Source organism: Rhagoletis pomonella, unplaced genomic scaffold (genome assembly GCF_013731165.1).
Source record: "Rhagoletis pomonella isolate Grant_MI unplaced genomic scaffold, Rhpom_1.0 Rhpom_scaffold_00002, whole genome shotgun sequence".
NCBI classification, from domain to species: Eukaryota; Metazoa; Arthropoda; class Insecta; order Diptera; family Tephritidae; genus Rhagoletis; species Rhagoletis pomonella.
In genome coordinates, this window is record NW_023458556.1 from 23,006,730 (window position 1) to 23,012,264 (window position 5,535).

Here is a 5,535-nt window from a genome sequence, read left to right on the forward strand (position 1 = left end):
TAAAATAAAATAAAATAAAATAAAATAAAATAAAATGAAATATAATAAAATAAAATAAAACAAATAAAATAAAATTAAATTAAATTAAATTAAATTAAATTAAATTAAATAAAATTAAATTAAATTAAATTAAATAAAACAAAATTAAATTAAATTAAATAAAAGAAGTAAATAAAATGAAATGAAAATAAATTTAAATGAAATGTAATAAAATAAAATTAGATAAAATGAAGTAACAAATGAAATAGTGAGAAAAAGCAACAAGAATTCCCAAGACGAACTTAGCACAGTGCGCAGGCAACTGGCTGAGTCAGTGGGATCGTCGATTAGAATGCTACTGAAAGAAGTCTGATGAGGAAATGTGGTGATTTCCGAAATAGCTATCACTTCTACCATTTTTTTTTCAAATTATTGTTGCTTTTCCACAATAAGTTTTTCATTAAAAACGGCCTCAAGCTCTATAAAAATTGTTGAATAAAATGAGATAAAATTAAATAAATTAAAATAAAATTAAGTAAAATAATATGAAATAAAATCAAATATCTGAACATAAAAGAATCAAATAAAATAAAACAGAATTAAATTTAATTAAATAAAATAAAACTGTGCGATAATAAAGCAATGATCAAGTTATAGATTTAAAAATAATAAATATAATTTTATTGAAAACATACGCATTACATACATACAAATACATATATACATATGTATACTTAAAAAAATTTGGTAAACAATTGTTTCGCTAAAAGGATGTCACTTCTATTTATGCCTGTGTCAAAAAGGGTATACATTTTTTACCTGTTATCACCGGCATGCCTTTTTGTTTACATATGTATTTTCTTAGAGCACGTGCGCACATTTGTCGCTCTCCAAACACACAAAGCTTGAGGTATGTACGTACATATATATAAAAACCAACAACGAAAACTAAAACAATTCGTTTTAACTTAACGAATTACGTTTTCAACAGAGAGCTAAAATTTAAATTTCTCAATAAGAGAGAAACTAGTTTGTCGAAATCGAGCGGCAGCATAAGACTAAGTATGTGTTAGTAAATATATAAATTCATATAAGTACATAGGTATACCGGCACAATAAATAAAAATAAGCATACGTATGTCCATTAGGATGGCCCTTAGTTATATGGAGAAAAATAAGCGAAGCGAAAAAGAGTTTACCCATTGAAAAATATTGCTTTTCAAGGATTCTATACAATTTCTACCAAAAATAGTTTTTTTCGCCATATAAAATACATGGAAAACTTTGAGCGCTTTGAGCCACCTCTAAATATTTTTTGAATGACCTCACCCTTTGTATAGTTTAGTCTTTAGGCTATTCACACATTTCTAGGGGGTGAGACCGAGCATCCGATTTTTTTTCGAAATAAGGGCCACCCTAATGCCCATATATACATAAGTATGACACTGAAAATCGAATTGTGATCTACATACATATGTAAAAGTATGTACGTATTTTATCAGTTAATTTATTGAAGCTGTTTGCACGAACACATCGCACACCGTCTTAAAAAGAGGCACATCTCAAAAATCAACTCCGGAAATATAACTGCTAGTGGATTGTACAGATTCAACCCAATTGATATAAAATCAGATACACCAGTAGTTTTCTAGTTAGAAAATATAATCATAGAGATGACATTTTCATTCATTTGAGAAAAATCGTACGAATTTATTCAGCAAAAAAATGTTTTTGAGTTGTGTCATTTTTGAAGACGGTATGCGACTACTACTTTTTTGTGACCGACAGCGAAATTTGTATATGGGACCGAAAGAAAGAAAACATTCTTTATTACTACACCATGTGATAAAAACAAAAAAAAAATCAAAACATACGAAACAATAAGTAGTTTTTTTGTCAGTGTATATAGTCATGAAGAAACAAATATTTGCATCAATTGGAGGTAGGTCCTATGCATTGATTTATGCAAAAAAAAATATATAAATTTCTTTTTTTGTTTGAGTTGATCGCACTACCACCAGCTGGCATTCCAAATGAGCTCAATTTCAATTACGGGTATAAGGTTCGGCTTGTTTATTTCAATTTTTGTTGTTTTCTTTTTGTTTGCAGAAAAAATACGTATGTACTTTATTTTGCATTCTAATAGTGTGTACGAGCATATGTACGTGAGCGTATTTGTAAATGTAATATATATGCAGTACGTACTGGAGTTATAAAGTAGAATCCGAAACTTGTTCAAGGGAGATATGTATGTATTAGGGATGTTTCGAATGCCACATTTTTCACATGCGAATTTTCGGAATGCGAATGCTAATTTTCGGAATGCGAATGTGCGAATGCGAATGCGAATGTTAGGAATAACATTGAAAAAGATATAATCAACTAAGTCATCGTTTTTATTACTTTAAAATTTTGTAAATTATTAGAACATTGAACGAGTGCTTATCCTATAGAGTATTTTAATATAGTAGTCAAGGTTCAAAAGGAGCATATTATATTTCAAATAAGGTAATTTTGCTGCATTTTCTCCCATGAGGCGATTTCTTAGCGGCGCGTATATAAGGCCGGCTGCACTGAACAATTGCTCACTTGGAACGCTGGCGGCCGGAGCCCTCAAATACATATTTGTGGGCCAGATCTGTCAATTTGTCGTTTTTTAGTCTATTTTCCTCCAATCGAGAGAATTTTCACCGAGATGAGCTCGTTTTTCTTTAAGATAGGCCTTCAATTGAGCCTTAATAACACTTTTTTTTTTAATTTCTCCAGATTCTACACCCGAATGTGAATGCAAATATTCGCAACATCCCTGGTGTGTATATAGGCCGAATGCTTAATGAACCGGTTTTAAGGCTAGTTACGTACCTACAAGCAAGCAACGAGCCTTTTGTATACAATACATGTGTACATAAGTTTGTATGCATGTAAATTAGGGTGTATCACAAACAAGTCAGTTCTATTTTTCCAACGGAAATATACAATCTATAATATTTTAAGACTTCCGCTACAATTTTTCTTAAAATAAATTAAGATTTACTTGAGCTGGACCTAATTGAAAATAACTTCAAAGATCGGGTTAGTGTTTGGTCGAGCTTCTACTCCGATTTGTGGCGTGCGCCTTGATGTTGTGACACAAAGGGGAGGCGCCACCAGTTTTACGCCGACTACGAAAGGCGATTGTTTTTATTTTTTTATTTTGGGTTAAACCGGGCTTGAACTCAGGCCCAGCGGAATGGTAGCGCGCACTGCTAACCACTACACCACAGCGGCCGCCAGAACTGCATACAATTTCTTAAAAATTTATCAAATTATTTCAAAATATAACAAATCTTATATTTCCGGTGAAAAAAACACAACTCTTTTGGTGATGCACCCTAATGCACATATGTATGAATGTAGTCGTATGATTGTCTGACCTTTTGATAAATAGTAATATATTAAGAAATATTTTATCTGGCTAAGAGTCCAATGTACACCTGGTTATTAAAATCGAATTTCATCAAAAATTGATTAACTCCTTAAAATTTCCACAGGCATTTGCCACATGTTTCCTCTTACAAAAACACACACACACACACACTCACGAACTCCTAGTAAAAAGTGCGCACGTTCATCAGTTAGTATGTATGTGACAAGTTTAAATTTTGCATTTGAATTTTCAGGATTTATTTATGGTTAAGTATGTATATATTTTTATAAGCTTAATTATCACTCACTTTGTCTACTGAAAATGTAAACAAAAATTAAAGAAAGCAAACAATTTTCACTTTTAAAATTTTCCACGTGGCTTTTGCTGTATCTGCAAAACACAACCGAACTGGAGAAGGAAACACTACCTTCACGACTGGTCGCTAGCACACGACTAAATTGCTGGAGCTTATATTAAAGTAGAGACAAAGTATTGGACAATGTTGCCATATATTTATGTATATTTTTACGCTAAAAAATTTGAGAGAAATATTTTGAAAAAATTTTGGGGATTTCGAAGAGAGATTCCAATATGCATAGTTCGTCGAAGCTTTTGTTTCTTTTAGCTTGACTAAATAAAAATTATGATAAAAAAAGTTAAGAGCAGTTTTGAAAAACTTTTAAATATCCAACTGTCTCAAAAAGGAATAATGTAAGATTTCCAAAATTATGTATGTATGTATTTTAAAAAGAACCTCTGTATTTTTTTCATCAAATTTGGCAAGCCAATTTCGGCGTTATATCGCCTTTGGTGCTATTTGTCGCTCAGTAATTTTTCAAATAAAGGGGTATTTTCTTAAACTGTGAAAAGTCTCAAACCCCCGAAAGTCTCGAAGCTTTGATTAAATCGTTAAGACTAATATATTTCCATGGAAAGCGAAAAAAATTTGCCATAATTTTATTTTAATATCCATAAATAAATCTTTTTATTTTATTTCAACAAGGTTATTGAGCTTTATACAGCAATTGTTCTTTAGGAAAAATTGAAAAAGCAGCAAAGTCTAAGTTGTTTGGAGTAATTTGTATTTATGTATTTGTATTATGTATAAGTTTATAGGGTGTGCTTAACTCAGCACTGTACTAATTTTGCACATCGATGGTGCGGGTTGGATATTGCTGAAGTCTAGTGAAAGAAGTCTGATGAGAAGATGTGATGTTCGCCGAAATAACTTCTACTATATAGCCTTTTTTTGTTTTTTTTTTGTCATCTTTCCTTAAAAAAATCATGGTATAAAGCTTTTTGAAAAAGACATAATTACACTATAAAAATAACAAAGATATTTTATTGTATTATAGAATCAATAGAAATATATTATTTTTTATCGATGCAAGGATAATTTTTGTACAAATAATGACTTTAAAGGCATAACTAAACAATATACAAAATAAATATGTAATATCTCTTAAAAATGTTTGATGATAATTTTATCAGTGCTTTTACAATTTAAACTAGATGGTGGCATCTCCAGATAACCTACATTTATATACTATGTATACTTATGTATGTGTGTTTATATGTAAATCAATACGCTTATAGTACTAAACAACCTAACTTGCCTTTCGAGTTCTGGTAGCATAACTTGCTTCTCTCGCAATAGCATCGGAGACCGGCATTTTTTATACTAATTGAAATTGCCTCTCTTTGCTGCTCTGAGTACTGCTTTAACTTGCATGGGTATTATTGTTCTCATGTAGAATTCTAGAATCTAGTACTGCTCGCAAAGCAGAGTAAAAAAGTTTTGATAAGCGAGCAAAAATCAACAAGTGATATGGGCATGCTTAAATACATATATAAACCTGTATGGCGCAGTGTGATTAATCTGTTTTTTTTTTCGATTTAATTCACTGACTCCAAAACACTGTTCACCAGAAATACAGTCAGCGTCAAAATATATGCACACACAAGAACCGATTTCTTGAATATCATACAGAAAAAAATTATCGAAATTCGACTTTGAGTATGCAGTTTTGTAGCATATAAAGTTGTATTACAATTAAGTGGAAGTTTCAAGTCGCTAGAAATTGCCAATGATTTTTGAGAATTGTTTTTTCCAAAGGATGTCGCGCACCTTCTTTCATATAAAAAAAAAA

At 30.8% G+C, this 5,535-nt stretch overlaps 1 protein-coding gene across 1 annotated transcript in view; it reads right to left on the bottom strand.

The window, feature by feature from the left end:
* LOC118733305 (CAD protein) overlaps positions 1–3,838 on the bottom strand; it is a 32,075-nt gene extending 28,237 nt beyond the window's left edge. The window contains exon 1 of the mRNA XM_036462654.1: positions 3,693–3,838. The gene's annotated coding sequence lies outside the window, so the exon portion shown is untranslated. The remainder of the gene's footprint in view (positions 1–3,692) is intronic.
* Between the last annotated feature and the right edge of the window lie 1,697 nt (positions 3,839–5,535).